The sequence below is a fragment of the Malaclemys terrapin genome, chromosome 23 (genome assembly GCF_027887155.1).
Source record: "Malaclemys terrapin pileata isolate rMalTer1 chromosome 23, rMalTer1.hap1, whole genome shotgun sequence".
NCBI classification, from domain to species: domain Eukaryota; kingdom Metazoa; phylum Chordata; order Testudines; family Emydidae; genus Malaclemys; species Malaclemys terrapin.
This window is the reverse complement of record NC_071527.1, coordinates 15,009,760-15,020,954: the sequence shown is the minus strand read 5'-3', so window position 1 is coordinate 15,020,954 and position 11,195 is coordinate 15,009,760. Positions and strand designations below refer to the sequence as shown.

General features: G+C 61.3%; 1 long non-coding RNA gene across 1 annotated transcript in view; it reads left to right on the top strand.

The window, feature by feature from the left end:
• LOC128828126 (uncharacterized) overlaps nt 1-10,575 on the top strand; it is a 32,751-nt gene extending 22,176 nt beyond the window's left edge. The window contains exon 3 of the long non-coding RNA XR_008443162.1: nt 9,793-10,575. This is a non-coding gene — a long non-coding RNA (uncharacterized LOC128828126). The remainder of the gene's footprint in view (nt 1-9,792) is intronic.
• Nucleotides 10,576-11,195: the final 620 nt, after the last annotated feature.

Here is an 11,195-nt window from a genome sequence, read left to right as displayed (position 1 = left end):
TAGGGCATTGGCAGGGTTTGGGGAGGGTGGGGAGGGAAGGGGGCCCGGGAGGGCATTGGCAGGGTTTGGGGGAGGGTGGGGAGGGAAGGGGGCCGGGAGGGCATTGGCAGGGTTTGGGGGAGGGTGGGGAGGGAAGGGGGCCGGGAGGGCATTGGCAGGGTTTGGGGGAGGGTGGGGAGGGAAGGGGGCCGGGAGGGCATTGGCAGGGTTTGGGGGAGGGTGGGGAGGGAAGGGGGCCGGGAGGGCATTGGCAGGGTTTGGGGAGGGAGGGGAGGGAAGGGGGCTGGGAGGGCATTGGCAGGGTTTGGGGAGGGGAGGGAAGGGGGCTGGGAGGGCATTGGCAGGGTTTGGGGAGGGGAGGGAAGGGGGCCGGGAGGGCATTGGCAGGGGGTGGGGCAGGGAAGGGGGCCGGGAGGGCATTGGCAGGGTTTGGGGGAGGGTGGGGAGGGAAGGGGGCCGGGAGGGCATTGGCAGGGTTTGGGGTGGGGAGGGAAGGGAAAGGGGCCGGGAGGGCATTGGCGGGGTTTGGGGAGGGGAGGGGGCTGGGAGGGCATTGGCAGGGTTTGGGGGAGGGTGGGGAGGGAAGGGGGCCGGGAGGGCATTGGCAGGGTTTGGGGAGGGGAGGGGGCCGGGAGGGCATTGGCGGGGTTTGGGGAAGGGGGCCGGGAGGGCATTGGCAGGGTATGGGGGAGGGAGGGGAGGGAAGGGGGCCGGGAGGGCATTGGCAGGGTTTGGGGAGGGGAGGGGGCCGGGAGGGCATTGGCGGGGTTTGGGGAAGGGGGCCGGGAGGGCATTGGCAGGGTATGGGGGAGGGAGGGGAGGGAAGGGGGCCGGGAGGGCATTGGCAGGGTTTGGGGGAGGGTGGGGAGGGAAGGGGGCCGGGAGGGCATTGGCAGGGGGTGGGGAGGGGCTGGGAGGGCATTCGCAGGGAAGGGCCTGTAAGGGCCGGGAGGGCATTGGCAGGGGATGGGGCAGGGAAGGGGGCCGGGAGGGCATTGGCAGGGGATGGGGCAGGGAAGGGGGCCGGGAGGGCATTGGCAGGGTTTGGGGGAGGGTGGGGAGGGAAGGGCGCCGGGAGGGCATTGGCATGGTTTGGGGTGGGGAGGGAAGGGAAGGGGGCCGGGAGGGCATTGGCAGGGTTTGGGGTAGGGTGAGGAGGGGGCCGGGAGGGCATTGGCAGGGGGTGGGGAGGGGCCGGGAGGGCATTAGCAGGGAAGGGCCTGTAAGGGCCGGGAGGGCATTGGCAGGGGATGGGGCAGGGAGGGCATTGGCAGGGGATGGGGCAGGGAAGGGGGCCGGGAGGGCATTGGCAGGGTTTGGGGTGGGAAGGGAAGGGGGCCGGGAGGGCATTGGTGGGGTTTGGGGAGGGGAGGGGGCCGGGAGGGCATTGGCAGGGTTTGGGTGGGAGGGGGCCGGGAGGGCATTGGCAGGGTTTGGGGTGGGGAGGGAAGGGAAGGGGGCCGGGAGGTCATTGGCAGGGTTTGGGGGAGGGTGAGGAGGGGGCCGGGAGGGCATTGGCAGGGGGTGGGGAGGGGCCGGGAGGGCATTAGCAGGGAAGGGCCTGTAAGGGCCGGGAGGGCATTGGCAGGGGATGGGGCAGGGAGGGCATTGGCAGGGGATGGGGCAGGGAAGGGGGCCGGGAGGGCATTGGCAGGGTTTGGGGTGGGGAGGGAAGGGAAGGGGGCCGGGAGGGCATTGGCAGGGTTTGGGGTGGGGAGGGAAGGGAAGGGGGCCGGGAGGGCATTGGCAGGGGGTGGGGCAGGGAAGGGGGCCGGGAGGGCATTGGCAGGGTTTGGGGGAGGGTGGGGAGGGAAGGGGGCCGGGAGGGCATTGGCAGGGTTTGGGGTGGGGAGGGAAGGGGGCCGGGAGGGCATTGGCGGGGTTTGGGGGAGGAGGCCGGGAGGGCATTGGCAGGGTTTGGGGTGGGGAGGGAAGGGAAGGGGGCTGGGAGGGCATTGGCAGGGTTTGGGGGAGGGAGGGGAGGGAAGGGGGCCGGGAGGGCATTGGCAGGGTTTGGGGGAGGGTGGGGAGGGAAGGGGGCCGGGAGGGCATTGGCAGGGTTTGGGGGAGGGAAGGGGGCTGGAGGGCATTGGCAGGGTTTGGGGGAGGGAGGGGAGGGAAGGGGGCTGGGAGGGCATTGGCAGGGTTTGGGGGAGGGTGGGGAGGGAAGGGGGCCGGGAGGGCATTGGCAGGGTTTGGGGAGGGTGGGGAGGGAAGGGGGCCGGGAGGGCATTGGCAGGGTTTGGGGGAGGGTGGGGAGGGAAGGGGGCCGGGAGGGCATTGGCAGGGTTTGGGGGAGGGTGGGGAGGGAAGGGGGCCGGGAGGGCATTGGCAGGGTTTGGGGGAGGGTGGGGAGGGAAGGGGGCCGGGAGGGCATTGGCAGGGTTTGGGGGAGGGAGGGGAGGGAAGGGGGCTGGGAGGGCATTGGCAGGGTTTGGGGAGGGGAGGGAAGGGGGCTGGGAGGGCATTGGCAGGGTTTGGGGAGGGGAGGGAAGGGGGCCGGGAGGGCATTGGCAGGGGGTGGGGCAGGGAAGGGGGCCGGGAGGGCATTGGCAGGGTTTGGGGGAGGGTGGGGAGGGAAGGGGGCCGGGAGGGCATTGGCAGGGTTTGGGGTGGGGAGGGAAGGGAAAGGGGCCGGGAGGGCATTGGCGGGGTTTGGGGAGGGGAGGGGGCTGGGAGGGCATTGGCAGGGTTTGGGGGAGGGTGGGGAGGGAAGGGGGCCGGGAGGGCATTGGCAGGGTTTGGGGAGGGGAGGGGGCCGGGAGGGCATTGGCGGGGTTTGGGGAAGGGGGCCGGGAGGGCATTGGCAGGGTATGGGGGAGGGAGGGGAGGGAAGGGGGCCGGGAGGGCATTGGCAGGGTTTGGGGAGGGGAGGGGGCCGGGAGGGCATTGGCGGGGTTTGGGGAAGGGGGCCGGGAGGGCATTGGCAGGGTATGGGGGAGGGGAGGGGGCCGGGAGGGCATTGGCGGGGTTTGGGGAAGGGGGCCGGGAGGGCATTGGCAGGGTATGGGGGAGGGAGGGGAGGGAAGGGGGCCGGGAGGGCATTGGCAGGGTTTGGGGTGGGGAGGGAAGGGAAGGGGGCCGGGAGGGCATTGGTGGGGTTTGGGGAGGGGAGGGGGCCGGGAGGGCATTGGCAGGGTTTGGGTGGGAGGGGGCCGGGAGGGCATTGGCAGGGTTTGGGGTGGGGAGGGAAGGGAAGGGGGCCGGGAGGGCATTGGCAGGGTTTGGGGAGGGTGGGGAGGGAAGGGGGCCGGGAGGGCATTGGCAGGGTTTGGGGGAGGGTGGGGAGGGAAGGGGGCCGGGAGGGCATTGGCAGGGTTTGGGGGAGGGTGGGGAGGGAAGGGGGCCGGGAGGGCATTGGCAGGGTTTGGGGGAGGGTGGGGAGGGAAGGGGGCCGGGAGGGCATTGGCAGGGTTTGGGGGAGGGAGGGGAGGGAAGGGGGCTGGGAGGGCATTGGCAGGGTTTGGGGAGGGGAGGGAAGGGGGCTGGGAGGGCATTGGCAGGGTTTGGGGAGGGGAGGGAAGGGGGCCGGGAGGGCATTGGCAGGGGGTGGGGCAGGGAAGGGGGCCGGGAGGGCATTGGCAGGGTTTGGGGGAGGGTGGGGAGGGAAGGGGGCCGGGAGGGCATTGGCAGGGTTTGGGGTGGGGAGGGAAGGGAAAGGGGCCGGGAGGGCATTGGCGGGGTTTGGGGAGGGGAGGGGGCTGGGAGGGCATTGGCAGGGTTTGGGGGAGGGTGGGGAGGGAAGGGGGCCGGGAGGGCATTGGCAGGGTTTGGGGAGGGGAGGGGGCCGGGAGGGCATTGGCGGGGTTTGGGGAAGGGGGCCGGGAGGGCATTGGCAGGGTATGGGGGAGGGAGGGGAGGGAAGGGGGCCGGGAGGGCATTGGCAGGGTTTGGGGAGGGGAGGGGGCCGGGAGGGCATTGGCGGGGTTTGGGGAAGGGGGCCGGGAGGGCATTGGCAGGGTATGGGGGAGGGAGGGGAGGGAAGGGGGCCGGGAGGGCATTGGCAGGGTTTGGGGGAGGGTGGGGAGGGAAGGGGGCCGGGAGGGCATTGGCAGGGGGTGGGGAGGGGCTGGGAGGGCATTCGCAGGGAAGGGCCTGTAAGGGCCGGGAGGGCATTGGCAGGGGATGGGGCAGGGAATGGGGCCGGGAGGGCATTGGCAGGGGATGGGGCAGGGAAGGGGGCCGGGAGGGCATTGGCAGGGTTTGGGGGAGGGTGGGGAGGGAAGGGCGCCGGGAGGGCATTGGCAGGGTTTGGGGTGGGGAGGGAAGGGAAGGGGGCCGGGAGGGCATTGGCAGGGTTTGGGGTAGGGTGAGGAGGGGGCCGGGAGGGCATTGGCAGGGGGTGGGGAGGGGCCGGGAGGGCATTAGCAGGGAAGGGCCTGTAAGGGCCGGGAGGGCATTGGCAGGGGATGGGGCAGGGAGGGCATTGGCAGGGGATGGGGCAGGGAAGGGGGCCGGGAGGGCATTGGCAGGGTTTGGGGTGGGGAGGGAAGGGAAGGGGGCCGGGAGGGCATTGGTGGGGTTTGGGGAGGGGAGGGAAGGGAAGGGGGCCGGGAGGGCATTGGTGGGGTTTGGGGAGGGGAGGGGGCCGGGAGGGCATTGGCAGGGTTTGGGGGAGGGTGGGGAGGGAAGGGGGCCGGGAGGGCATTGGCAGGGGGTGGGGAGGGGCTGGGAGGGCATTCGCAGGGAAGGGCCTGTAAGGGCCGGGAGGGCATTGGCAGGGGATGGGGCAGGGAAGGGGGCCGGGAGGGCATTGGCAGGGGATGGGGCAGGGAAGGGGGCCGGGAGGGCATTGGCAGGGTTTGGGGGAGGGTGGGGAGGGAAGGGCGCCGGGAGGGCATTGGCAGGGTTTGGGGTGGGGAGGGAAGGGAAGGGGGCCGGGAGGGCATTGGCAGGGTTTGGGGTAGGGTGAGGAGGGGGCCGGGAGGGCATTGGCAGGGGGTGGGGAGGGGCCGGGAGGGCATTAGCAGGGAAGGGCCTGTAAGGGCCGGGAGGGCATTGGCAGGGGATGGGGCAGGGAGGGCATTGGCAGGGGATGGGGCAGGGAAGGGGGCCGGGAGGGCATTGGCAGGGTTTGGGGTGGGGAGGGAAGGGAAGGGGGCCGGGAGGGCATTGGTGGGGTTTGGGGAGGGGAGGGGGCCGGGAGGGCATTGGCAGGGTTTGGGTGGGAGGGGGCCGGGAGGGCATTGGCAGGGTTTGGGGTGGGGAGGGAAGGGAAGGGGGCCGGGAGGTCATTGGCAGGGTTTGGGGGAGGGTGAGGAGGGGGCCGGGAGGGCATTGGCAGGGGGTGGGGAGGGGCCGGGAGGGCATTAGCAGGGAAGGGCCTGTAAGGGCCGGGAGGGCATTGGCAGGGGATGGGGCAGGGAGGGCATTGGCAGGGGATGGGGCAGGGAAGGGGGCCGGGAGGGCATTGGCAGGGTTTGGGGTGGGGAGGGAAGGGAAGGGGGCCGGGAGGGCATTGGCAGGGTTTGGGGTGGGGAGGGAAGGGAAGGGGGCCGGGAGGGCATTGGCAGGGTTTGAGGTAGGGTGAGGAGGGGGCCGGGAGGGCATTGGCAGGGGGTGGGGAGGGGCCGGGAGGGCATTAGCAGGGAAGGGCCTGTAAGGGCCGGGAGGGCATTGGCAGGGGATGGGGCAGGGAAGGGGGCCGGGAGGGCATTGGCAGGGGATGGGGCAGGGAAGGGGGCCGGGAGGGCATTGGCAGGGTTTGGGGGAGGGTGGGGAGGGAAGGGCGCCGGGAGGGCATTGGCAGGGTTTGGGGTGGGGAGGGAAGGGAAGGGGGCCGGGAGGGCATTGGCAGGGTTTGGGGTAGGGTGAGGAGGGGGCCGGGAGGGCATTGGCAGGGGGTGGGGAGGGGCCGGGAGGGCATTAGCAGGGAAGGGCCTGTAAGGGCCGGGAGGGCATTGGCAGGGGATGGGGCAGGGAGGGCATTGGCAGGGGATGGGGCAGGGAAGGGGGCCGGGAGGGCATTGGCAGGGTTTGGGGTGGGGAGGGAAGGGAAGGGGGCCGGGAGGGCATTGGTGGGGTTTGGGGAGGGGAGGGGGCCGGGAGGGCATTGGCAGGGTTTGGGTGGGAGGGGGCCGGGAGGGCATTGGCAGGGTTTGGGGTGGGGAGGGAAGGGAAGGGGGCCGGGAGGGCATTGGCAGGGTTTGGGGTAGGGTGAGGAGGGGGCCGGGAGGGCATTGGCAGGGGGTGGGGAGGGGCCGGGAGGGCATTAGCAGGGAAGGGCCTGTAAGGGCCGGGAGGGCATTGGCAGGGGATGGGGCAGGGAGGGCATTGGCAGGGGATGGGGCAGGGAAGGGGGCCGGGAGGGCATTGGCAGGGTTTGGGGTGGGGAGGGAAGGGAAGGGGGCCGGGAGGGCATTGGTGGGGTTTGGGGAGGGGAGGGGGCCGGGAGGGCATTGGCAGGGTTTGGGTGGGAGGGGGCCGGGAGGGCATTGGCAGGGTTTGGGGTGGGGAGGGAAGGGAAGGGGGCCGGGAGGTCATTGGCAGGGTTTGGGGGAGGGTGAGGAGGGGGCCGGGAGGGCATTGGCAGGGGGTGGGGAGGGGCCGGGAGGGCATTAGCAGGGAAGGGCCTGTAAGGGCCGGGAGGGCATTGGCAGGGGATGGGGCAGGGAGGGCATTGGCAGGGGATGGGGCAGGGAAGGGGGCCGGGAGGGCATTGGCAGGGTTTGGGGTGGGGAGGGAAGGGAAGGGGGCCGGGAGGGCATTGGCAGGGTTTGGGGTGGGGAGGGAAGGGAAGGGGGCCGGGAGGGCATTGGCAGGGTTTGAGGTAGGGTGAGGAGGGGGCCGGGAGGGCATTGGCAGGGGGTGGGGAGGGGCCGGGAGGGCATTAGCAGGGAAGGGCCTGTAAGGGCCGGGAGGGCATTGGCAGGGGATGGGGCAGGGAAGGGGGCCGGGAGGGCATTGGCAGGGTTTGGGGGAGGGTGGGGAGGGAAGGGGGCCGGGAGGGCATTGGCAGGGTTTGGGGGAGGGTGGGGAGGGAAGGGGGCCGGGAGGGCATTGGCAGGGTTTGGGGGAGGGTGGGGAGGGAAGGGGGCCGGGAGGGCATTGGCAGGGTTTGGGGGAGGGTGGGGAGGGAAGGGGGCCGGGAGGGCATTGGCAGGGTTTGGGGGAGGGTGGGGAGGGAAGGGGGCCAGGAGGACATTGGCAGGGTTTGGGGGAGGGAAGGGAAGGGGGCCAGGAGGGCATTGGCAGGATTCTGGGAACCAGGAATTTGGTCCTTCCTGCTATTGTCTGAGCCAGCACTAAGTCACCTGCTGAGCTGTGCTCTCGCAGGGCCTAGCCTGCTGTAGGGACACCCTGAGACTCAGCTACCTGATGGGGACAGCGGGTGGGGAAGGTGCAGAGGAAGCAGAGCCAGGCAAAGAAATCAGGGTGGATAAAAATCTGATTTTTTTTTTATTTAAATCGGATTTTTTGGATAAAATGCTGTTTGAGGAAAAAAGCTATCTAAAGATAGATACATTTTGGCTCAAAGATATCTCATCATGGAATAGGGATTATAAATTCTATAGTATGAGACAATATATTCATGTAATCTGTAAGAAAAATTTTGTAAATAAATTCCAATAGTTCATGGATTAGGGACCCAATTTTACGGGGTTTCAGGGGCTTCTGTATAGATAATTTAGGTTAATCTTTCTATCTACGCACTGGGACTCAGTGCTCAGTCTAGAAGATACCATCAGAGATGCTTAGTTTTGCAGTTCTCAAACTGTGGATTTGTGTCTCCAGAGATAACATGCTTGTTAACAGCAAAAACTTTTTAAAATAAATAAATTAATATATGGAGGTGAGAAATAACAGACCTCAACCCTATTGTCCCTCTGCAAATTTGTGTACACAGCGTCAGTCCCTTACCTCTCTACAAAAGTGCAAAGTTTCAAAAAGTTCAATGAATAGAAGATTGTTGGGGGCGGAAGAGATCTGGACAAGGAGAAGAAGTCTGGAGATAAATGTGAGACGGGAGGGACAGGCAGTAGAAACAAAAGTGAAACTGTTTTGAACAGCAAATTCCAGAAGTCAGGAGGTCTTTCTGAGTGTAGCCTTCATTGATTTGAGATCTACCATACCATTTTCTCACTAGAAGAGCAAACCTATAATGGCAGCAGACTGTAAAAGAGACCCAGTTTGGGAATAAGAACCATTTAAGAAATGTTTGCTGATTATTTTTAAAGAAAGTCACACCAGTAAACTGGTGGAAATCACTTAAGCACTTGGATTCAGAGACTGTTGAAGTGATAATCTCACTTTTAACAGCAATAACTTCTTCTGCCAGTGTAGAAAGCACATTTTCTTCCTTTGGACTAATTCATTCCAAATTGAGAAATCGTTTGGCACCTGAAAAAGCAGGAAAGCTTGTTTTTCTTTTCCAGATTATGAACAAACAGGAAAATAAAGGTGAAGGTGACCGAGTTAGCTGCAGAAGCCAATATTTTGAGTTTCTCATGTTGACCTGGCTGACATAGTAGATTTAATTTTTGTTTTATTTTTACAATTCTAACAAAAACAAACCTGATTTTAAAAAACTGGAATGTTTAACTAAATTCAAACATTCATATGCTTGTTTTATTAAAATATTATATGTTTGCTGTTGGAGAAAAAAAATCCAGAATACATAACGTTGTTTTAGTTAAATAAAACAATTTAAATGTCTGTCTGGTGATGTTCTCCTCCTAATATAGCATGGCAAGAAAATCCTCCAAATATTAATGATTAACCTGTTGAATTGGAGATAGTTCACCTCCCAATGACTTCATAAATATCTGCTTCAGTTACCTTTGGTAAATGAAATAACCAAACAATCATTCATTTTCTGATATAGCTGTAAAACTCATCTGAAAAGTTTTCAAAATAAGTCACTTACAAATGTATAGTGTGTACCTTCTAAAAATGAAGCCTACATCTATCTCTAAGTTGTGAAGAATATGTATTAAGATTATAACCAACAAGAATGCACTTTTATGTAGAAAACCATGATTAAATCGAGTCTTCCTGACTAGTGATTTAAATCAAATCCACCCTGAAAGAAATGCATCACGGCAGCCCGGTGACTCATATGGTTTCTGGGCTGGGTGTGTCTGGAGGGAATTACCATGTGAGAGTCACCCCAGCACAGCCAGAGCTGGAAGTTTAGCGGAAGTGGGCAAGGATCCCAGCATCCCTCCGGCCAGTGGGAGCCCCAGTAGTGGAAGGAAAGGTTCAGAGGACCCAGTGTGAGCCCTACCTGGTTAACCTTGGCCCAAATCCAACCCCTAAAAGGAGGCAGGACCGTGCCACCTCCATAACCAGCCCTGTGCCCCTGCTGCAGCTGTGCCAGTTGTTCGTGCTTGGCCAAGTGTTGCCTCCCTCTCCTGCCCTGGGCCTGCAGCGAAGGTCTAATGCTGTGTTTGGAGCATCTCAGAAATGCATGTGGTCCCATGTGCAGGACTGAACTTGCTGGTTATTCATGCTCCTATCCTCGCCTGCCCAGGCCCCCCGAGCTTTAGCTAACTCCAGCTTGTTGGGGGCTGTCCCGGAGAGGGCGGGGGCTGCTGAGCCAGTTCAGCTCATTGCAGGAACATCTGGAAGGCAATGAGCCAGCGGGGGGGTTACCCAATCTAGTTCTACACTAACCTCTAAGGAATTTCACTTGCTCAGTGTCTGGCTGAGATCCTATGAACAACCCAGATGTTTTGGGGAGGTGGAGGAGGAGAGGAGAGAGGCAGAAGAATGCAATGACATATGCGTGGGTCTTACATTTACTGTCTTTCTAAAGATGTGTCTGTTGATTTTTAAATCCATGGTCTGCAGTTTGGGTGCTTGCTCTTTGCTGCTGAACTTCAAAACTCCATCCTGTGACAGCTGGAAAAAACAAGGCATATGCTCTTCTCTCTCCCAGGATGCTTTGCAGCAGTCACCAAAATGCAGCCACCTCTTGGTTAGGGCCACAACAGCTGTTTAAAAGTGCACAGCAACAACAGAAGCAGTGAAGACTTCTCTATCCCTTTGAAACCACCGGGGGAAATTGAGGGTGGTGGGACAGAAATGGGCTTGTTGGAAATCGGCAAAAACAACGTTTAACAACCCAACTCTTGGGAGTTAAATATAAACAGGATGGCAGGATGCGAGGTTTCCAGCAGCCCAGCGCCTCCTACTGCCCATCAGATGCCTTTATTCACAACAGCCATAAGAGGTTTGTCCCCATCCCAGACCTGGCCTACCCCCTTTCGTGCCTCAGATCATAGCATGATATGAAAATCTCTACATTCTTTATAGTCAGAGCCTTGGGAGGATTAGATTTTTGTTGGTAAATGGCAATTTTACCAGACACACAAACCTACAAAAAATATTTCCATTGTTAATAACTGAAATTGGCAGAGGGGCAAAGTAAGACAAAGGCTGCTTGAGAATTTATTAGAGGCAAAAGCCAGCAATTTGTTCTTCTGAATTAGGCTTGTTCCAAATGACTAGCAAAAGCAGGTATGATTTGTTGACTTAAGACTCTTGTCTTTGTATATATTGACATGCGATGGTGACAATTTGTGTTTTAACCATCTATACAACTTTCACTTTTTGAATCTGTGTCTACTGACATTAAATAATTGTCTGACCTGCCCATCATTTCTCACAGCTGTGAACATTAATTGATCAAAATCTAAAAAAAATGCTTACGGTTAAACATCAATATTTTCCATCTAAATTATAGAGAAATCCAATTCTGTCAAGCTTAGATTTTCAGCATGACTGTTTGGCGGCGACTTAGAGGAGGAGCTAATGTTCTCCTCTGCCTGAGTGAATGTGTTTTTCTCTCTGCAGCAATAGCGTCGGAAAGTCAGCACCTTCCTGGGATTATCTTGCCCTACAGTTTTTATTAATGAATCGCTGACCTAGTGAGCTGCAAAATGTCCGTCTAGTTCAGCTGATGCGGCACTCCTGAGACTGCACCTCGGTGACTCACGCCACACAATGGGATTACAATGGAATAATACGTAGCTCTTTAATAACCCCTTACCGGCAAGGCTCAATCGTTTAGTCAGCTTCACAAACACCCCAGTTGTATTCATGGGGAAACGTCCCCATGGGGAAACTTCACAGAGTGGCGACATGTCTTCCCTAAAGTCATGCAGGGAGTGACAGACAGAGCCACCAGCCTTGGCTACTTTTCCCCTGTAAACTAACACATGCTCCTCCTAAACTGGGCATAAAAAACAGCT